Here is a 23,487-nt window from a genome sequence, read left to right on the forward strand (position 1 = left end):
ATTCATCACTTTATTTAGTGCAAAGCATGGATTGGTAATGACTGATGTCTCCTGTGGCAGGAATGTGGTACCTTTCAGGCCTTGGATGCTGCAGGACAATCCGACCGGTATGCAGTTGTGATGCAAATAGGAGTAGTGTGCACGAAGAAAACATTTCATCAAATGGACCAGAACCACGGTTGGTGGGGTGATGGGCTCATCTCCTATAAATCTACATCTGGTCATGTGGGAAGAATGAGTTGGGCTCCTCTAAAAAGTTCTATTGAATTTTAAATGAATTAAAAATAAAAGAGAAAAAACATACTACTGGTGTTTTCCCACGAGCTCCCCACAAAATGCTTTTCTAATTCAAAATGTAGCTTGCTGTGGATGGTTGAGATACTCAAAATACGATGATGCAGGGATTTTGCTAAGCTTTTGGGATTTGGCTTCATTTACTGGTTTTAGATGTCTCACTAACCTCTTTTGGCAAGGCTAGGTTTCTTGTACAGAGAAACTCAAACTTAAAGCTTTGAAGTTCTCTTCTAGAGCTCTCAAGAGCCACAAGTTCCATAAATATATGCCTGCCTACATTAGAAGTGGTGATCTTCAAGTTAAGAGCTCCTTTCCTTCAAACCTGTTGCAGATATTTCATGAAAGGATTTAAGCAGAATACCAACACAGAACAGAGGAAGCATATAAACAAACCTGCTGTACCAACTTAATGTTTTCGTCCTTCTCACGGTGCTGAAAATTCCTATCTTCCAGACAAATTTCATATTGACTTGGCCAGTAGCATACTGTCTTAATCTACTGACAACAATCTGTTCTCACTGAGGAGGCTACAACAAATTTAATGTGTAAGAGTTTAAGGGAGGTGATCTTACAATACAATAAAAATAGTTATTTCTTGAGGACAGTGAACATGAGCCCACATAATGCATGCTGTAAATCACCAAGGCATGTGGTTCCATTTAACACTATTTTACTTGAAAAGTGATCACTTAGAGGTAAAGTTTGCTCTAAGTTGGGTAGGAAACAAAAATATGCAAGAATAAGTAATAAATAGGGTGTGTTTTGGACAAAGCTATCTTTTAGAGCCACTTAGAGGAAAGAACATTTCTATCTATAGAACCATTGCTTGGATATTTGTCTTTTGTTAACCACAAGTACGTATTTTCACTGGAAAATGCAACTTTCAGGCATTCACAAAGATTTGTTCATGCTAAGGATAAACAGAACTAGATATCCTGTGTTCCAAGATAAGAAAATACATGGTAACATTTCATGTAATAGCACTCATGTTTTATTAAAATGAGGGCTTTTTTGTTCCTATTTCTACAGCCACTGCTGAGGGGAAGTGGAGTTCTCTGGACACAACTCAGAGCTGATTTTATTCTTACCCTCCCCTACTTGGTGCTGAATCCCATAAATCAATACAGCAGTCACTGCAATTTAGGGAGACCAGCATAATGCCTTAAAGCAATTAGTTCAACAGCTGATTTCATCGGAAATAAAAATATAGAAATGTAATTTATACAAAGCAGGAAAATTGTCTTCACTTACTTTTTCATTGAAATTAATTTCTAGTCTGACTCATAAAATGCATAGAACAGTGGGGTCTCAGAAGCTGATTTACTTTCCTATCCTGGACATAAGTGGAAATGCAACAAACTTTTTTCTTGACATACTATTTATTTAAAAGACACTGAATTAATATCCCAGATGTGATCTCTAGACAAAATTTTTATTCTTCTCACCATATTTGGGGCAGACCCCACATGCACTATACGCCTGACCAGGTCCTGTCCAGGACATGGTTAATTTTTGCAGCAGTCAGGAGGCACATGGCCAAGACCCTGGGATTATTGATACAACCTCACAGCCATGCTCAGGGATAGCATGGGGTGTTTTCCATTTTTTTTCCAGAGACACAAAATCAGTGTGCATTACTGTGCAGCTGTTGCATTATGATTACCAACACTGGACTAAAACAGATTCTCCTCTTCCCAAAGTGGTGGGAGAGGGAGAGAGCAGAGTCCTTTGTCTTTCTTTGGAGACCCCCAAGGGTCGGCCTAGCTGCATCAGCACAGAGCAGTGGAAAAACTCTGGCTATTCCCATGCAGAAAGAGTGCAGAAAAAGATCCTTTATCTCCTGATGGAGTGCAAGGTGGAAATTCAATACCTTACTAGTACTATTCTTTTTCTTACTCATCCTCTTTAAAACACCTGCCTTCTAGTAACTCTCTGGTATATGTGTACATGTGTGTATGTATACATACATACATATATATATATATACAGTCTTCTCTATACAGACCATTAATCAATGTAGGTGCCATTAATGGAAGTGGATACGCAGCTTACATCTTCAGAGAACATTGATCTGGATTCCTGGACAGAGTTTGATTTGAATGACTTTATTGCAAGTGTGGAACTTCGTCTGCCAATGTGCTTGCGCAGTAACTGTAGGAATTTAGTGACACAAGCCTCCTCAGGGAAGCAAATTTGGTGGTTGAGTCACAAACTCAAGCACTGGAGGCTGACGGGATGAGGTGATTTCTGCACCCAGATGATTGCTCCCTCTTCATCCTACAAAGGCTTCCCCACTTCTGGATCCTTCACTACTCATCTGGATTTCCAGTAGATGAAGGTAAATCAGTTCTGGTCTTTAGTGTCTTTATTTATCATGTTTAACATTCTCTCATTTTGCTGGAACCAAATGCAGGGATGGATGGCTGGGAACAAGCAGTGTAAATCAACACCTTATTTCTTGGTCTTGTAAAGAGGGTGAGGTTCCTTTGAAAATTTTCAGAGTTGGACATGAATTACAGGACCTTCTCATGAAGGACCTCAGAGTCACCAAATGCATTGTAGTTCAACCCGAAGTGATTCACTAGGCACAACTCAGCCCAACATTTAGAAAACAATTCCTCTCCTTAAGAGATTTAAGCAACACCATTGTATTGCATCATGTTGCAGGCATTTCTGTCACTGCTTACAGAAGGAATAATAGTGCTCAGCATAAAGATAAACACTTACAGTGTGGCAGCAGGCTGTTGTCTCGTGTTTCTCCTGTAGTCTTTACTAGAGGACCGTCTATTCAACCGTGACAATTCATTTCACATGAAAATAGTTTTGCCTGAAATATGCCAGTTTGGCATTACAGTGTCTGGACATTGTTCAGATTAATGATCAAGCACAAAACTCACAAAAATAGCTGATATCTCTTCCTCATTTTATGAAAGATGTGCTTGGTCATTTAATTCATGCTTGTGTTATTGCCTGATGAGAAAACAAAAAATGCAGGTATCTGATCTTCAACTTCTGCTCTTTCGTGAGTCACTCAACTTGACAGGAAATTTAAACAGTTGCTCTGGGCACTGGGTGTGGAATTTGGCCTTAGGGAAGCCCCAAATTAGCTACTAAAGAAAAAAGGAAAAAAAAAAAAAGAAAAAAGAAAAAAAAAAACAACCCTTACTTTTGAAAATCGTGTTTAAAAAGACCTATTGAATGCTTCTTCCATCCAGCAGTCAGTGTCAGTGTCCTTTCTGCATGAAAAATAATGGCATCATCCTCACCATCATTATAAACATCACATCTTCAAAACATGGGAAGGAACTTTTCTCTTCCTATGGAAAATTTAGCCTGTAAATTTGTCAGAAATTCCTATTTCGGGGGGCATTTCCAACACTGCAAATGCAGTCCTGACCAAAAAGGTCACTCAAAGAGGTGGCATTAACACAGATGCTGAGAAAGGTAAAATTCCTTCTGAGTCTCCCAGTAAAGCTGTACTTATCTGCTCTGGGAATTTCTGAGCAGTGGTTTAATACAATGCCAAGGAATGCATCGAGTGATCATTTACAATGATGCTGTGCAGATGGCGAATGCCTGCTCAGCCTGTGTCCATGGCATGACCTCGTGTAACCTTGTCCGAGCGCCTTCCTAGCGAGGCACACAAAAGCGCGCTCGTTCCCTGCTGTCTGCGGAGAAATGTTATCAGCTTTCCTTTAGCCAACAGCCACAAGAGGGCGGATTTTTTCCTGCTTTCCTCCATCAACAGCTTCAATTTCACAAATTCGGTTCTATAACTTTTGAAAGATAAACCTTCTGCTATTTATTCCAGCCCCCCCCCCCCCCAGCTGCTAAAATAAAGCCATTTCCAAAACATTTATTTCCGCCCCCCCATGACATTTCACAGTCTGTAGACTTTTTCCGCAAATGAGAAAAGGAAACATTCATGCTGATTTTTTTTTTCACAGGAGTCTGAAACATCTCCAGAACATGAAACAGAACTTTGCAGCGCATTTTCTTTTCATCAGGATTCATGTTCTTAGTGTACCTCAAACCCCTATTCCACAGTTCTAATAAATGCTTGAACAAAATTAAACAAAAAAAGACCCACAAGGATTTTTCTTCCACCAACCTGCTCCTCATTTTCTATTTGTTGAACTTCTTCAGTTGCAGAAGGGGGTTAGCAGCAGAGTGCCTGTGATCTTCAGTGAATGGGAACAAGGTAAAGTGAAATTGAAAACACAAACAGGGCTCAAAGCTGCATCATACTGAAATTCAATTATATTTGGATTAAACAGTGCCATGTGGAGATTAAAGCAATGGAAAGTTTTACTGGTGATAATGAGAGAAATGTAGAACTTCAGTATAAAATCTCTTTTTTTCTGAAGGCCTTAAACAGCAGAAGTCAACAGTCAACCAATCTCCAAATACCTCCATTTGTCTTTTGGGAATATAAACCACATGTAGATAAGTACAGTCTGTATTTGTGTGTGTATAATTTATAAAAACAATGTCAGTTTGGTACTGTAGTAAAAAACTGTTTAAAAAATGTAGCTAAAAGGTGTAAAAGTTGACTTTTGGTGAACCTAAAAAACTTCTCTTATTTAGCTCCTGTCCTGTATACCCAGACCACCCATCTGACTTCTGTTTGAATGGTAGGTGAGGATGAAGTTCTGCTGAGGTGAGTTACATGGTGGAAACTCCAATATATTTTTCTGGACTTCTTTGGTTCTGCTGTTATTTCACGGGAGCAACAGTCGGGATCTGTTCCACAACTGAGGTGCCAGCTGAAGACTTTCAATCTGAGCCCTTCACTGAGGGAAACACAGCTCTTGAAAGAACCCCAGTGTGTCTCGTCTGGAAGCGTCTGATCTGTCTGTGCCATGTGTGCAATGGCTCTCAGCCTGTGGGCAGCAAGGCTCTTCCTCGGGTAGCCACAGAAGGAAATATGTTGGAGAGAATGGTTTGGTGTGGGAGTGGGCCGGTCCAGGAGAGAAATTCTCTCTTAGGAAGTGGTCTGCAGCATGCGAAAGCCGGAGAACCACCAATATAGCACATTCCGAGGGCAAAACAAATAAATGCAAAGATGTGTCCCTGGCAGCTGCAGTTCTGCACACGGGGGAACTCTCAAATGCGCACCAGCCCTGAGCTCCGGGCCACTTATCAGTGAACGTGGCCAGCTGGCTTTTTTTTTTTTTTTTTTTTTTTTTTTTTTTTTTTTTTTTTTTTTTTTTTTTTTTAATTCGGTCAGTCACCAAGCCAGTGTCCCCCAGAGGGAATGTGTCATGGGAACCCCGTGAGCGGACCTGAGGCGGCTGCTTCAGCCGTGTGGATGAGGAGCAGCAGCCGCGCACGGCCATCCCACAGATAGGTCGGGATGCTCCTGTGCGAGCTCGCAGGTGTGTGATCCGGCAGTGCCGGGGAGGGCTGAGGTGCAGGGAAGGCTCACGGGCTCGGGGTGCCCGGGAGGGCACATCGCTGCCACGATCGGCGCTGGCGGGCGCACCCCGGCGCTGCTCGGGAGCCGCCGTCCGGCAGAGCAGGGGGTGGGTGTGTGCCTGCGCCGGCTGACAGACACCCGGACACACAGGCGCACTCTCAGGCGGCAGCCCATTTGCTGGAGGGGTGTGCATGTGCGTGCGAGGGAGTGGAAAGGGGTGGCGGGATGGAGGGAGGGCGGCCGAGGGAAAGTCTGACACTCGGCGCAGAAGGAGCGAGACCCTCCGCTGCTGCTGCCGGGGAGGAGCCGCCGCTCTCGCAACGCCTCCGACACCCAGGGCCGGGCCCGGCCCCGCTGCGCTCCGGCCGCTCTCCGGCCCCGGCAGGTACCGGCCGGCCCCGCGGCTCCGCGGAGCTGGGGCGCTTTCCGCCGCCGCGGAGAAGGGGTGGAGGGCGGTGTGGGAAGGTGCGTGGGGTCCTCTCTGCCTGTCCCGGACCCTCCGCTGGCCTCTGCCCCGGCAGGAGCAGAGCGGTGCCGGCACCTGGCGGCCCCCGGGCCACCTGCCTCGCTGTGAGCGGGGAGATGGGGCTGGCTTGGGAAAGGGCTAGGCTCTGCCAGAGCTGGGCTTGGAGAAGAGAGAGAGAAGAGAGAGAAGGAGTTAGTTTTGGGGAGCGGGGCGTAGAGGCTGTGCGATGCGAGAGGAGTTCGTGCGCTCAGCCCGGCACCCCTGTGCCTGCTCCTGCTCCTCAGAGGTGGCTCCGGGCTCTGAGAAGGCAGCGGGGCATGATCAGCCCATGCTCCTCAGCAGAACGGTGGCAGAATTCCTTCCTTTCAGCGCAGTTCTTCAGCATCGCCGTGAGGGCGACTGCTGGGCGCGTCCATCCCTGCGAGCGCAGAGCACCTGGCCGGCCGGGGTGCTCGCTGAAAGATCATTCGCCTACTCCCAGGGACCACCTCCACTTCACTTGGTGAAGGGACTCCCAGGATGGGAAAACTCCTTGTTTTGCAGCGAATATTGCAAAATGAAAGTTGTTGCTTGTAGATGGGAAACATTCCTGAGCACGTTAGGTAATCGGTGACTGTGCTGCGGGAGCACAAAGCAGCCACCTCTATTTTCTCAAAAAGAGCTTCACTTTGATTTGAATTGGGGCAACTTGTCCAAGAATAATAGACATTAATGGGACCAGAAGCTGAGAAAGCAGCAGTTCACACTGTGTCTGTGTCTCTGGCAGAGGCCAGGAAGATGCAGGCAAGAACTTGAACAATTGTAGCATGTCACTTTCTCTCTTCTACTTGCAAATCTGAGGGACAAGAAAGGAGACTTGATTTCACTGTTTACCATTTGGAGGTGTTTAATGCTAATGGCACAGCACTTCTATACTGTTTTTCAGGTCCTCATTAGGACCACATCCTCATAATTGATGTGATTTTTCATCTTTGCTTTTTCATTAGTTTATTCAGGTTATTATGGGCTTGATCCAGAAAAGCATATCATCTCCTGCAAAGTGTAAGGGCCAAAGTCTTCTGTGAAAGTTGGGGGTCTAAATAGTTTTCTAAAGAGAAATTGGGGTATTTTAATGTACAATTGTAAACCTACTGTCAAACAGAGATACCTGAATTCTGCAGGTGCCACACCTCTTTTTTTTTAAATTTCCAAGACAAGTCCTGCTCTGAGATGTCTCATAAACTGAAGCATTTTCGCCTTGATCAGGCTGAGCAGCTTGGCTTCACTTTTAGTTGAACTTTATTTTGGCTTAGACATCCAGACTAGCCTGAGATCCAGGAACTAAATTTGCTTTCCCTCTTCTTGCGACTGGATCAATCCAGCAGTGATTCTCAGGGTGTGGGCAGCAGAACAGGCTCCCATTAGGTGCAGTGCTGAAGCACTGAGAGTTGTGCTCTAAACCAGGCAGAAATGTTGTGAATCCAAGTCTCGTACAGTCAGTGTCTGGGCTCTGCCCATTGAGTGCTTTAACCAGAAATGGAAATAGCAGCTTCACCACTCTCTGCTGGGTCTGAAAATACAAGAATGACTTCTATTACAAAAGCTGGTAGGTGCTTTCAGGACGAAAATCCTAAGGAGGGAGAAGTGCCTCTTAGTAGTACTGAGTAAGGTGACTAATATGAGAAAGACATAATTTCAAGTTGAGTTCCTGCCCTCAGCTTTGTCTTGGTGAGTAGCTATGGTCAGATCCCCAGAAGACTGATACCTCTTTTTCTCCCCACTCCCAGGTACTGGCTCAGCCTGCTTCTTTCCCAACTGCAGGTTGTGCCATCAACCAACCTTCCAAAACATTGTAATTGCTCTGATCTTACCCTGCTTCCCAATTTTTTTTTTCTCAGAGGTGATGTTTTCACTGTAGATACCAGTGTTCATTATGCAAATTGTGCTGCAGCCTGGACGTTCTGCTGGGATTTGGCAACTGAATTAAATGAAACAAGGCCTTGGGGGGGGGGGGGGGGGGGGCGGCAAAGTTTTAATTCAGCTAGAGTGTTAAATGGAAATGTTGTTCATTGGGAAAGGACCCTTTAAAGTGTTTGAGGATACTGCATCCTTATTACTGCGAGATTAAGTAATGATAATTAAGCAGCTAGCCATGTAGACAGCAAGGTATTGAAAAGCAAAGGCAAAGGATGAAATGCTCCCAAAGCACCTGTCCTTATTTTGATCCTAGCAGAAGGGTTGTGTATGCTCAGCCTCTCTTACATGTCACAAACAAGCAGAGGAGCGAACGTCCCACACAGTCAGGATCTTTACAGTTTAACGGGCAAAAAGCCATAATAGTTGGAGTCACCCTGTGAGCCTGCTGTTAGCTCAGGGTGGCCAAAATAATGATGTCTTTCTGGGTTCTTTTTTAATCCTTGTTTTGCTTTCCCTCTCATTCTTTTTGCTGTTAAAAGTCCAGCAGCCGTAATCTCATATGTCGCTTCCTTGTCTGCCGCTGCAATGTCAACGTGCAGGTCACCTGTGGATCCAGAGAGGCTGATTCATCAGCTGGGAATCAGCTGAATTCCCAACACATGCCAGGATTTCTTTGGATAAAACCCCTGGTGCTGGAATTGGCCACAGAGCCACATCTGTACTCTCTGAGGTTTCCTTCATGAGGGAATCCTTTGGGGCTGGTTAAGCAGGCTTTCCCACCGTGCTGTCTTGGCAGGGCAGCCTGCGGGATTGCCGGACCTGTGTTTGGCCCTTTGTCTTCTTAACCCCTGGAAAGAGCCAAAGGTGTGTGCTAAACGTCATTAAATCCGACAGACGCAGGGAACGTGCCATGTGTTTGTTTTGCTTGCTTTCTGGATTTTCTCCAGCCGCAAACAACCAACAGAGAAGCTTGCAGTAAAGCCATGTGCATGTGACGTGAAGTGTAGTGGATGTTTTTACGTGTGAAGGAAATTTTGCTCCATGGGTGTGCTATTTTTAACTTTTTTATACTACTTCACCTCTGTCGCACTTCTCAACAGTTTCCCCCTGCCCCAACATTTCTGTTTGGGCTTTATATATTTTATAAACTTAGCAATGGCAGTGAGTCATTATTTAAATAATCCCTGTACAAGTCTTTAGCCCTTTTATCTTCTCCTTTCTATCCTTGTGTATTCAGGAAGGGCCCTCTCTGGTATTGTTGTTTTTTTTCCGCGTGCTGCAAGAACATGCATGTGTTATCTGACAGTGGGTGATAGAAAAAAAAGAAAAAAAGAAAAAAGAAAAAAAAAGCACAGAACTTCTGTTCTCCCCAGCTTAGATGGATCCAACGTCACATGGAGGGGATCCAAGATGAGTCAGGAAGCAGCGCTGTGGTCCAAAATTCCACTTTGCGTTACAGCTGGGAGGCAGCATTTAGCATCATGTGGATTTATTTTCTTTTAACGGGAACTGCAAAATAATTTATGGAAGTCACATAACCTAATGGGCAGAATAGATAACAGTAAGCCAAGAAGAACCTGGATTTCCATCTGCGTTGAATCACTGACTCAACTGACTATCAGTGTGATGGGTGTGGTAGTTTAATCCTGGGACATTATACTGGCCTTAACTAAGTCATTGCACTTCCCCACAATGTAACTGTAAAGTGTGATTAATGTTCAGAGCTCTGTTGTTACCTGAGAGTTTCCCTAATAATTTCCCTGGTCAGACTCAGCCCAGGACATTAAAGACATTTATTTTCAAACTTAATTTTTAGGACAAATCCTAAAAATCTCAGAACATATATGGCTAAAGACATTTGTGCTTTAGGGCTTAATGTGTAAGCCCTAAAACACAATGCATGGAGACATGTAACTTGTGAGGACTTTCTGCACTGCATGAATTTCACACTGTGTGTATTACTCAGCTTTCAGTAACACTTATCCTTTTCTGTAGTTCTTTGCATATTTTTCTTCCTGAGCTGCTATAAACAGAGGAGTTGTGTGAGCTTTTTCTTATAATGTGGTCAGTTTAAAAGCAAAATAAATAATCATAATTAAACTGTTTCCAATTTAGTTGGTCAGAGAATCAAACCTGCAGGAAGCAGATGTCATGCAGCAGAAGAGAGGCTAAAAGCTCTGTAACTTCTAAACATACTCCAATGACGTGCTGGGTTGTTGTTGCTTTCTTATTTTTTTTTCTCCAAGGAGGTGGGCAGAAGAGAAGTTACCAATTTTCCTGGAACATCCTCTTCCAAAATTCCTGAAGACACTGCAGCACTTAGTCTGATCTCATCTTGCGTCAGCATAACTCATGCCTAAATGCACTGGGAGCAGAAAGCCTAGGATTAACTAAAATTATACAAAACTAAGACTGTCATAAAATGAAAAACTTGGGCCTGTTCTCAGTTTGTCTGTTCTTAGTGACTTCAAGAGACTTAAGCACATGTTTAAAGATAGGCTGCTGTGTAAAATGCTCTCTTGAAAGAGTTACTTTCCTAAAGTCTAAGCCTAGAGTGAGATTGAGCCTTTTAAAAGTTAAATGCAGTCATGAGGGCCGGTGTGGTTAAATAGTCCAGCTTAATCTTGGCTAGAATTTTAAGATTTTGAACAGCTAGATCTAATGGTATGTGCCTACCTAGTTTGTTGTATTCCCTTGGAATTTATCAATGACACACTCCTTATAATTGTGGTTACTTTTTGTCTGTCTAAAATCCTTTTTTGATTTTGCAAGGGGGAGACTGCAAAGAGGGAGTATGTAAAAAATTCTTTCTTAACCAAAAGCAAAAAGTTGATTTTTTCCCCTTCCACAATGAAGAATTAAAACAATGTCTGTTGCTCTTATGCTTAATGTCAGAATCTCTGCTAAAAAACAGAAAGAAGAAATATGATGATTTTTTTCATATGGAACTTATTCCCTGTAATTTCATAATGCATATGTGTGAGGTTTTATGAAGGCTTATACTAAAACGCTTTAGAACACTGTAGTAAAGGAAAAATGCTCACAACATCCTTGGGAATCCAGAGAGCTTCACTCAGAGAGGGAAATAAAATAAAGGGCATTGACAGGTAGTAATGGGCTGTAGCAAGTGCAGTTCCTTCTCTCCAGGATTTACAGTAAGAACCAGCTCTAACTGTAAAGTTCTCTGAACTATTGCAGTCTTTGCTGTAGGTTTGCAGAATGTAGCATTCTCATATCCATTCTCTTACCTTGTGAAAGAAAGATTCCACCTACATATAAATTACCTTTAAATAAATCCTTTACTTAATTTCATGTGGCATTTCCTTTTTTTAAGTGGGTGCTTGAAAATCTTTATAAGAGCATAAATAAATCTTTACAGCTGCTACTATACTATGTCCTGCTAATAGAGTGATCTTATGTTATATCTCTCTGAAGTTCCATTTTTGTTCAGTGGAAGTCAGAGAAGACACAGGAGCAAATTTGTCACTTGTATTTATATATAGTCCTTAGTTACAAGCAGGGTAAAAAAACCTTCTCATTAGTTACAAGCAGCGTAACTTCTCATTCAGTGAAGCTTTTATTAATTTATTAGCTATGTCTCAGGAACCTTGGGAGGGGCCCATCAGACATCATAAAATGGTTTGTGTTGGAAGGGACCTTGAAGATCATCTCAAGTTCCAAGCCCCTTGCCATGGGACACATTTAGGATCCTCAGCAATGAGCTCTCACAGCAGACAGATATGGGTAGGGTCTTTTACTTCTGCCACTATTTAAAATAAAAACTGAATTGTAAAAGAAATCTTGAGCACATATTTAGTGTCTCAGGTGCTGAGGTGACCTGGAAGAGCAGTTTCCCAAGTGTGGGTCAGAGCAGTGGTGTTGCTGGTGTTCAGGAGCATGGCTTTCTCAGCCACCCCAGTCCCACGTTTCTGCAAGTGCTCCATTGCCAGGTCCAGCAGAAAGAGACTGGCTTAGCACAGTTTGCACCATCTTCCAGGGATAAGACTTCCTCTGCTGAATCTGCCCCAATTAACGTTTTGGTATCAGCGTTGGTATTTCCTACTTGGTACTGAGCTACAGCATTGAATTAATCATAAGGAGACCAATGCTCCCTGTTCCCAAAGGGGCCTGCTAACCCTGGGGCTGCTCGATGAAAGGTGTTGGGAGACCTGGATCTTCTCCTTTCGGTCTGTGGGAGAACTGGGCACACTTGGAGCCCCCCCTAGCTCTGCAAGTGAGGTGGGCAGAGCAGTGCCTGTTCCTGAGCACGACAGGCACTGAGCAGTCACAGCTCTGTCGCGTGTGCACCCTGTGGACCAGGTGCTGTGGGCAGGGGTGGCTACATGTAAAGCTTGGAAACAGCAAAAGACAGTTTTATCCTGGTCTTTAAGGCTGAACTTGGCTGACTGAAGAGTCAGTTAATGTCATAAATCTCTATTATTAATCTGATTTTTTCCTAAAACTATTTTAATAGGCAAGGATGCTTTACATAACTACAGTCTGAATCATTGTGGTCAGTTGATCTGATGCCTTATACAATCTGTAATCTTGTCAGAAGTGAGGTTTTCTCAGACCTCATGAAATACAAGGTGTTTATTTTAAGACTCAATTTATTATTTTGCAAATTGAACTCAAAGCTCAATGGAAAAGCTGACTTGATGTAATTTTTGGAATGCCACCCCACCTAACTAAGGAAAAAGTAAGAGAATTGGTGCATCTAAGGAAGTTGCTAACATTATTCAGGCCCAGGGGTCTTTCAGGTGCTCTTTCTAGAAAAAAAGAAAAGGTGCATTTAGCTGTGCTCCTCTGTGCTGTATGTGTTTTAAGATGAATGTCCTGGGTAATACCATTTGCAGTGTACAGGTTTGTTTTGGAATTACGATTTGTGTTTAGAGTTCTCTAGTGACATCTACAAAAAGCAGATATATTTCATCTCATAAAGTTGCCTCAGCTTGAAAAAGAAGTAAAAAATGGATTTATGGCAAAAAATAACCTTCCCCAGTGTAACATCCCAACAACCTGTGCAACATTCAGTGAAGGGAGTTTTCAGATGGAAAGATTTTCTGTCCTTAGATAAAATAATTATAAACTGCTTAGACTGAAGATTGATTTAACTCACATAATAAAATTTATGTGTAGGGGGAAATGGGCTGATTTTCTTAAGTTATCTGTCTACAAATTCACGTCTGTGATTTGGTTTTTAGTTTGGTGGGGGTTTTTTGTGTGTGTGGTGGGTTGTTTTTGTGTTTTTGTTGGTTTTTTTTTTATTTCCCTGAAGAGTTTTACACTTCTAAGTGCAGATAAATTGCTGTGCTGTCCTCAGGAGACTGAAGCTCCTGTGTCCTTTGCTTCCCGTGACTTTGCTACAGCTCATTACTTTCCTAAATGGCAACACGAGCACCATTATGAAACTCGTAACACAGACAGTTATCTCCTCAATGGTACTTAAAATCAAATCCTTCCTGCCTGGTGAAAGATGAGTTACTGTGCTTTGGCTCCTTAAGTGATGGAATGATGGAAGGATTGGTTTTCTTCTCTGTTTGCTGTTGTACATTGATGTGTAAGGATGAAAAATGAATACTGAGGCACTATACACTATTGAAAGCTCCAGTGCCAATTTCTCTAGCTTTCCACAGCCTGACAGAAAAGCAGAAGGTGTGTACAGCAAACAGTGCAGGGAGTTTGTCTCAATCCCAAACATCTGCTTTCAAAGCAAGAGAAAAAAACAAAAAAGCAGAATGCATTGTCTTCCATTTAAAAGCCAACGTGAGATTCTGTGTGGTTTATCTTTTTTTTTTTTTTCCACTGTGCTGAGTCTGTGCTAGTGCCAGCATGTCCTGTGGCACAAGGGCTTGGTCTTTCCTAAAAGGAATTGACCATCCTTACCTTTTAGCAGCAGTTCACCAGGTATTTCAAGTCACAGCACCATCTGCTCCTGCTTCCAAACTCCCCTCTGAAACTTCATCTCCTTCCTATAGTTAAACTCTCTCTTGTGCTTTTGTAAAAGCTTCAGGCATAGTTTTCCTGTATCCTGTCAATTCCTAGAAATCGTCCTGACATGATGAAAATCTCTCACTCCCCAGGGGTACTCTACTCTAGTAATCTGACATGTGGGGTGTTAAACTGTTAAAGGGAGAGAATTCAGACAGGTTTCGGGTCTTGTGCCAGGTTTTCACGACAATGGTAGAAATTCCTTTGTGATAACATTGATATCACAGGCACAGCTGTTCTGCAGTTGGTCAGTGATGAAATATGGATAGTCATTTTCTTAGTGAAGACAGGCTTTATTTCTGTTTTTATCCTGGGTTACCACCATTATTTATGGATAATAAAATCTGTTCTAGTAAATGGTGTTAAAAAAAAAAAAAAAAGTACTTTTCATCCTTTTTGTGCTTTCCTTCCTTCCTTTCCCTGCAAACAAGGTAAATGCCACAGAAGTGATGTGAGAAAAGCATTTTGGAATGTGTGTAGATTTGTTGTGTTTTATTTTTCATCCAGGAATTCAACATGACACAATGGAAAGTGGGATTTGACATCTCCAGGATAAAGTATTAGACAATCTATGAAGTGCTGCACTCATCTTTATAAGAGAAATAGTGTGTAAGGCCAGAATAACTGGGGCACAGTGGCTTTGATAACAAGCAGCATTGTTATCTTCAGTGCAAGCATCAGCAGAGATTACAGTGGTCTGTTGTGGTGGCCCTGGGGAAATCTCACACGGCCTTGCAGTAGGCAGTGTACAATTTGTTTTCATTCTTTTCTCAGCAAAATACTGGTCAGATGCTTGGAAGGCATGACCCTGTTTAAATTGTGCTGACTCCTTTCATTCTGGTTTGAGCCACGTGGGAGAAGAGATGTGACCACAAGCAGTTAGAAAAGTTGAAAAGGTGCTGATGGAGGTTGGAGAAATTAGTGATTGACAAGGAGCAAACAGTTTGTTCTGAAGAGCCAGCAAGACTCTGTGGGCCTTGTGCTCAGGATTCAGGATCCTCAGTCAGTGTCACCAGTATTCTCTCATAGAAGATCAGTAGCTTTTTTTCCAACTTGTTTTACTAGATCTCGCTGATGGGATCTGGTCTGAGCTGCCCTTGTATTATATTATGGAAATCTTCCCAGGCTTAGCCTGTGTGTGCCACTGCTCAGAAGGAAAACCCAGCTATGCTGGGGAGGCTGCAGCAATTGCTCAGAGCTCTTTTTGGACATCTCAAGTTGAAGATGTGACCTCAGTCCCATGGGTGTCTTTTCTTGGTCATTTCCACCTCCTGCTTTTCTGTTAGACTAGGAGAAAGTCCCAAAATAGGCATTTGAGGTTTTGGCAGTGTTTTGCTGCCTGAGCACTTACTCTTAATTCCCCTACAGAGATACGGTGCTGTGTGGGGTTCTTTGGTGTGTGTAAAACTCTGGAGTAATTTGTTCCTCTGGTGGTTTGCAAGACAGGTTGGAAACCTTTGCACAGAACAAACATGTTTCCTTGTTCTGAAGCTGGGTGACTGGGCAGAAATCTCTTATTTTGCTGTAGGAGAGTGAATTTTTTCTGTTTCAGAGTGTGGACAAGGCAGTTCCATGCGAAGGATGTTGCAGAATCATGTTTTCTTGATATCCCCAGTAACTGAATTTTATTTGGACAATAAGAGCTAGTCCACAAACAAGCGACTGGGTTCAATATAAGGGCAACTGTGTAAGGTATTGGGGATCTAGTTAATACAGGAGATGATCAAATATCCCTCTAATAACCAGAAGTCTGTTCGTAATTATTTCAGTATCTTTCTTGAAAATTGCCTGGTACTTTACCCGTGTGTTTCCCACAAGCTGCCCATACTTTGTGCTCGTGGGTTCTTAAATCAGAGCATAGTTAGACTTTGATAATTCAAGGTTGATACAGGATTGTTTTGATTAGTTATAGATCAAGACAGCTATCCTAGAAGGGGAGAACTGCACTCTTGCACTCGTTTAGTCCCAGAAAAAGTGTTTTTATCTTGTTTGCTAGAATAGTTTGGGGCTGACATCTCTCTGTCTACAGAAACTGGTTTTTCTGTTTCACTTCAATGAGATAATTGCTGGGGGGAAAAAAAAAAAAAATCTTTCCAGATGGAAGGACCAGAGCCTGTTTTATAAATTGGCCCATATTGCAACCCAGGTGCAAGTTCCAGGCAAGTCAGAGGACATGCTCGGCATTCAGCAGTTCTCCCCAAGATTATTCTGAGCAGCACATATCACCCAATGCTGAAGCCTGCTCTGGACTGATAAAGTTTGTCTACATGTGGGAATCAGCTACTGTTCAGCTGGAATTACAGTGTGCAGAGTGGTATCTTCCTCACACTTAATCTGCATGGCCTGTCACAGGGTGTCTACCCGAAGGCTGTCGTTCAAATTAAGTAAGTTGCCTCTAAATTGAGTTGCTTCCTTCTAGTACACTCTTCAGTGTGATGGGACTGCAGAGCAGCCAGTGTGCTGATAATTCACATTTTACTGTGTCTGGACTCTCGTATTGACATGCCCCAAGTGTTTAAATTTTGAGGTCTTGGTCAATTACTTCTCTGAGTGCAAGAGACATGGTGTCAATGCACTGTGCTGTGATGCAGTGCTCAGAAGCTGCACACCAGAGTAGAACTCTGAAGTGAATGTAGTATTTTCACTGATTTTAGTGCTAACTCTTAATGCTGGTGTTCCTGTGTTTAGTTGCATCACAGTTAACACCTGAAAAATCCTGTAATTTTGGGCTCACTGTGCTCTTACTGCTAAGTTAAGATCTAAGGACAGCTTTGGGAAGACCAATAAAAGGGAGAAGGGAGGCTTGGAGTCAGGTTTGATTTATGTGGAAGAATGAAAGGCTTTGAGTGTTCACAGTTTGTTAGATTTCAACAAAGAAGAAGACATGACTGTAAATGCTTCAAAAGTTTTATTCAAAAAACAGCAGAGGATTTGCTTGATGTTAAGGACACTCCAAAGGTTAGGACAGCAGCTCAGGACCTGGGGTTAATTCCATGACATATGTCCTGAAGGCAAGTCAATTCTGCTTAGATCCTAGCAAATTCCTAAGGGCACCCGACTGCCACTGCTTTGTCTACATCACTGAGTATTTGTCAGCTGACTGAAAAACACCTAATTTAGACAATTAACTTGTTAAATATCTCTGCAGGTCTAGAACTTGGCCTCTACCTGCCTCAGCTGTATGTGTCGGTAAATGAGTAAAAATGACCATTTATCATAGAGAGAATGTGAGGATTACAGGTTTGGAAAGTATGGATGATCAGTTATTGTGGTAATGAAAGTACAGTGAGTGGAAAAGCTAATTAAGATGGGATTTATTTCACTTGTCTGAAGTGTGAGATGGTCTCCTAATCTTCCTCTGTTTTCTGTGCAGGATGAGGTGCTCCCAGGGGCAATGCAGTATCGGAGCCAGGGGATGAATTAACTGGGCAGTGCCTGTCTCCACCCTCCCTAGAGGGAGCCAAGACAATGCCTGAATTTTAGGTGGTTGAAATTAGGCAAGATGAATGTTATCTTAAGAATATAAGGATCAATTAAAACCAACTCAACTTGATTTTAAGGGGAAAAAAATGTCTTTATTGAATGCATTTGCTGAAATGTTCTTTTAAAACGATTTCAGAAACCACCTCAAAGAACTTGTGTTCTCTTATTTTTATTTCTTGTAAAACATTCAGGAAGTATTTTATTAATACCTAACTACATGATAGAGTTCCCATTTTTCCAGTTTCCTTGAAGCAGTCCTTACACAGACTAGCAACGTCCCAAGAAGTGCTACTGTGCTGTGTATTACTAAAAATGTTGTATCATATACAGCCTGCATGTCCCATGTTACCTAACATTACACTTGAAAATCCAGACCTTAGTAACTAAATGGGAGCTAAACTCTTTTGGCAACCTACTTCTGATGGCTCTTGCTTTCATACAACAGCCTAAGGAGTTGGAAATACTGTGTTAGCTCTAAGTGGTTTCTGTCTCTTTGAAAGGGACTGATCCTCAGAGGAAATGCAGTTATGAACATTGTGAATTTAAAGAAAAAATGTGGGAAAATTAAAGTTACTGAGAGAAGAGTTACAAAAATTTCGGGAGCTTGTATGGGTGCTTTGTGTAAAGCAGCTGTAGGGTGCCGGGATCTGAGGGAAGGTTAGACGATACAGATTTATGAGGAAGACCAGGATGACCTGTCTGAGGTCTCTGCTGAGCCATGCAGTGGCACAAGTTCTCACTTCAAAGAAAGAGGTGCTAAATTAGTTTATCCTGTTGCTGGTGTGACCCAGTGTCAGAGTCCTTCTCTCCTTGTACTATCACATTCATTACCCTGCAGTGGCTTTGTGAGTAGTTTACTCTTTTTGATTTGAACTCTTGAAAGGAGATGGCTGCTTTCAGCCTTTGTCCCTCTTGTTTTGATGGCTCCCACCTCCAGCCTCTCCAGAACTCACCTTAACACAGCTGGAATCTGACTTCCCTCACAAGTGCTTGTTGCTTCCCTGCTTGCCTGGCTCTGCAGGGAGTGGGAGAGTCCCTTTGCTATTCAGCCCTTGTCCTCTGGCTCATCTAGCGATGAAGACACACGGTTGTGTGAGCCATCAGTCACTTCAGGGACAGGGACTGGTATCAGAGAGCCTGTGGATTTCCAGTTGATACTGGACTAGATTTATGCCTGGGAATGTCTACAATATGCTCAATTCAGAAGTGTTTGTAGGAATTTATGTTTATTGTTTTTCTTGACCTTGCAGACCCAACACTATTGCTTTGGAAATCAGAGCTGAACAGTCCTAAGAACTTAGAGGGGCATTTAGGGTTTGCACAGAGGACCTAAACACAGTGGGGATTTTATCTGTGTGTAAAGCAGTCCTGGCTCTGATCAGGAGGTGAAATAACTAATTTAAGAAATGTATTTGGGTCGCAAGGCTATGAGCTCAAAAGTCCGTCTTCAACCAAAGAGAGACTTAGTGAGTTAGGTGGGAGGTGCACCCATTGCTGGTTCCCTGGACAGCCTGGGCTTGAATTAAGACTTGTCTTCCTGAACACCATTAGGACTCTTGGCTGTTCCTGCTGCAGGCAATGTGTAAGGGATTAAAGACAGAGATTATGTGACCTGCACTGAGATCAGCTGCCTTCTGGGCTCCCTTGACACCCCAAAGTCATAATCCTCCCGTGGGTTGCTCCAAACCTGTGATTTCACATCACCCACTTCGTGCCCTAATTCAGCTGGCAGTGAAGGACATTTTCAAGTGCCCAGAGCTTCAGACATGCAGAGAATGACTCTGTGTATGAGGGTTTATCCACAGGTCACTGCAGGTTGCAAAAAAACACCATACCAAGGACAGAGAGAAAACAGACAACAGTGGTAGGAACTGCTCATTGCCCGTATATTGCCAAGTAGCTGTTGTGCTCTGCCTGTCACTCTTAATAACAACTGTCTCACTTTTTCTTCTGACTGTTTTCTCCATCTGGTCTCATTCAGTACATATTTAGACTTCAGGCTGCAAAGAGGAGAGGCCCTTGCACCCTACTTGACAGTATGTGCAGCCCTATGGGGTCCTGCCCTGGCCTCCAGACACTGTCCCAGTGTAAATAATACATAAAAATAGATCAGCTGTGTAACATCGACCAAGAAGACCATACAGAGACCTAACAGTGCTTTAATACTGAATTGCTCTACTGTCTATCATAGGGTTCCTGCAGTAACTTGCTGTAATTTTCCGAATTAAATGACACATCATACAAAGCCTTGTATCCATGGACAGTGTGCAGGGAGCTTGGGGGAATGCTGTAATTGCTAAAATCAGGAAGTGTGCCAAAGATGATCTACAAGTATGTGGAAGAACGCATCTTTTGTGATGTTCAGGATTTTATCCTCCATTTTTATTTTGGAGGCTTTCCAAGATTTAATAGTGAAGAAGCAGTCAAAAAATTTGTAAGTGAAGCAGTCAGACCAAATTTCAGCTGCAGCAATTACTGCAATAGTCCGGGCATTTGCAGAAGTTTCTTCCTTTGTGACACAGCACCAACTGCTCATGTTGCACCACATAGGATTATATTAAGCAAAACAACTTAACTAAGTGATGCAGACAGCTTTTGGGAGTGCAAGTGCAATACACAACAAAAGTAGGTATTATTATCACCTTATTATTATCGCCGTTCTAAAGTTCATCTGCCCTCAGAGCCTCACTAGACTATTTGCTGTGTACAAAGAGCATGAGTTGAAACTGATGAAAGAAATTAGCAAGTATGTTAGAGACCAGAGGCATACCTCAGAAATGAGGTAGGACTATTTTCATTCAGCTTGGAGTCATGAAGGTGCAGTGATTTACTCCTGCATAGTTAGAGATAATTAATAATTCTTTGCAATCAGTTTCATGGGATTGCAGAGGAGGGTTGGAAGGTGGAAATGGGCAAGTCCATGGCCACTGAGGGAAAGTTTCTTGTGAGAGGAAAACATTGGACCTGTAGCACCAATTCTCAGATGCTTTTCGAGACAAACTGAGAGCATTTTCAAACCGTTGAGCCACTTAAATTTGAAATATCGTTTTGTATAAGTCTTTTTCTATTTAAAGCATCCCTGGGGTGCAAGTGCCAAGAGCTTTGAGAGTGAGTCTCCTAATTCCTTCTGTATCGGACAAACTGGTAGCTCCCGGTTTCAGTTTCTTCATACTAAACAAAGTCCTTCTGTTCTGCAGAAGTCTTTATAAATACATGTAGGAGGCTGAGTCTTTGGTCTCCACAGATCCAAATAAACTCATGAAAAGTTTCTACCATTGCTTTCAGTCAGTGTTAGGCAAATAGCAAGAAGCAAGAGAAGAGGTAAGCAGTGGTGCAGTCTCCAGTCATATCATTCACACTCACACACTGAGAAAAGAATTCCCAGCTCATGAGTGGGCTCAAAATAGGAAGAGAAACATCCCCAAGGCTTCTGGAATAGTAAAAAGAAAAGAAGATGCAGAGGCTTAACTCTCAAAAATTGTTAAAAAATCTCTAACAGCTGGTTGGCAGAAGAGCTATTCTTGGGCATAAAGTACTTCCTGAAATTCTTTCTTCTAAGATCCATGCTGATTATTTTTTTGTTTTAGTTTTTCTTTCACATGAATTAATTTAAAAAAAAAGAGGCAAGTCATCTGAATATGACAAGAGATGCTGGCAATAATTTTGCTAGTTTCTTAACTGATCAGTTATTAATCCCTTCTTCTGAGCTTGTGTGGAAGAGAACAAGAGACTGGTGACATACCTTTCTTTGTCTGTAACCCTGCCATCTTAAAAGGTTGTTTGCCATTTCTACTCTCATCATAAACCTTCTGTCCTCAGTCCTGCAGATCCGTTTTCAGCAAGCGCAGCAGCACTGAATGTCAGGTGTTTATAATAAATAAGCCAGTGCTGACTGCAGCTGAGATGGACTCCATGAATGGGTCCTCTAGAAAAGGGAAGAGGTGGTGACATGTGGCATGAGGACTGTGACAAGCACTGGAGATCAGTAGTGTCCCCCTGTCACAGTCCTGTCTGCATGACTTTTATCCCCTCTCTTTTGAGGTCGGTGTTCTGTGGGAGGTGAACTAAGCACACCTGTGAAGTCAGTGAACTTCTGCTCTAAAACCAGCAGCACCTCGTAGGAGGACACTTGTGTGCACTGTAGTGGATATCGGCTCTCTGCTGTAGTTTTGTCAAAGCTTTTCTGAAAATTACTTCAGTGATCATAAGAAAACAGCTGATATTTTAGCCTAACACTGCCATTAAAAAAACCAAAACAAAACAGTTAAATTTCCAGAGTTCACCTGTAATTTATCTGTCCACACGGTAATAAAACCTAGAACCCCCTTCCTTTTTTTGTTTTCTACCTGAGGGCTGTGTTAGCCAGATTCTGATGTGTATTCACACTGTTGGAGTATTTTGCAAGGTTTTGCCACGTCTTGTATTTTCCACAGGAGTTACACAATGAAAGGCAGTATTTTTAAGTGCCAAAACTTGATGGGATGTTTTTCTGGCTCTGTCCCTGGCTGATGGCTTTAGTGGCACATTTCCCTTCTGGGTGCAGGGACTCTGAAGCTGATCACAGGGGAGACAGATGAGTCTCATCTGTGTTTGCAAGTTAAACAAGGCCAGAAGACTCTGTTGGCCTGCACTGGCCTGTGATGTTTGTTGGAGTGTTCACTGGACTGGTTTTTGCTCTTGTCAACAAGCACATTTCCAAACTGCCTGATTGTTAAGCTGGGGGGATGCGGCAGCTCCCAGGAGACAATACGGATGAGACCACTTGGCTTTGAAGGGAATATAAGCAGAAGCTGTGCCAGGCTGCTTTGTCTCAGAGTCTGCAAATAGTGTCTGGCACATTTTATTTATTGCTCCAAACTTAGTCTTGGGGTCTGAAGCTCAATTCTGAGCAGCTCTAGGGGTGACTGTACCATATTCCTGTAATTGCACAGTCTTTTCTTCCACCCATCCTCTGTTTGTTTTATCTTGCTCGATGTAAGCTCATCAGGGAAGGTATTGATACTTGCTCTTTATTTGTAGAGTATTTAGTAGCATGTGGGCCTGACCTGCATAGATTTCAGTTCAAATAAAGGCAGTTGAAACTGCTCTTGCCTGTTTGCTTTCAGCTTGGAAAGTTTTCCCTGGCTATAATGTACTGTTAAGGAAGGAACAAAAGGTAGCTTCTTAAGAACTGTAAAACCTGCCTCACTTTTAGTCCTGGCTATTTAATTTTGTAGGCTTATGTCAGACCCTCAAGGTTAAAAATGTTTCTTTTCTTGTCTTGGCTTGAACAGCAAATGGAATGTTTCAAAGGGGAAAAAAAAAAATAAATAAGAGTCCATACCAGGCAGGCCAGAGTGATGCAGCTTTGTCTGTTTTTCTTGATCTGAAACACTGTATTCGCTGGAGCACAAAATTGTCTCGCCACCTCAGTTTCCATCCCGTTTTTGGATGGAAAGTTGCTCACCAAACAAGAGCAGAAGCAATCATTTACTTCTGAAAGGGAGGATTTTTGCTCATTTTCTTTGCAGTGTAACATTTTCTTGCTTAGACTTTTCATCATCTCTTCCTTCTCCATGAACACCCCCAAAGCAGCAGAGTAAATAATTTTGGCTTACAATGAGTAAGTCTCTGAGATGATAATGAGAAGTGGTGAATAAACTTTGCCTGTCTTACATGGGGCAGACTTGAACTCTGCTGAAGGGGCCACATGCAGCAAGGTCAGGAGTGTGATGAAGTATAAGTTTGGAAGGGGAATCTGCTGGAAAGATAGAATAGCCCACTGAGTGATAAGTGCTGACAGACTGGCACCCTGGTGTTTGAAGTGCTTTTCCTTGCCGGACAAGTATGTCTCTGATCCTGTTGTGTTATGGCCAGGCTCAGTCTGTTTTGAAAGCCTATACTTTCTTCACATGGAGACTCAGAAAGGTTCAGGCTGAATGTGCTTAACAGAACTCTG

The 23,487-nt window shown here is 42.7% G+C and overlaps 1 protein-coding gene across 3 annotated transcripts in view; it reads left to right on the forward strand.

The window, feature by feature from the left end:
* Positions 1-5,656: 5,656 nt before the first annotated feature.
* The window catches only part of SEMA3D (semaphorin 3D), a 131,691-nt gene continuing 113,860 nt past the window's right edge, over positions 5,657-23,487 (forward strand). The window contains exon 1 of one of the 3 annotated variants that reach the window (XM_040062456.2): positions 5,657-5,672. The gene's annotated coding sequence lies outside the window, so the exon portion shown is untranslated. Of the gene's footprint in view, positions 5,673-5,857; positions 5,907-5,928; positions 6,099-23,487 lie in introns of those variants that run through there. The other 2 variants (XM_040062459.2, XM_040062457.2) reach the window with 2 other exon arrangements.

The sequence above is a fragment of the Hirundo rustica genome, chromosome 4 (assembly GCF_015227805.2).
Source record: "Hirundo rustica isolate bHirRus1 chromosome 4, bHirRus1.pri.v3, whole genome shotgun sequence".
NCBI classification, from domain to species: Eukaryota; Metazoa; Chordata; class Aves; order Passeriformes; family Hirundinidae; genus Hirundo; species Hirundo rustica.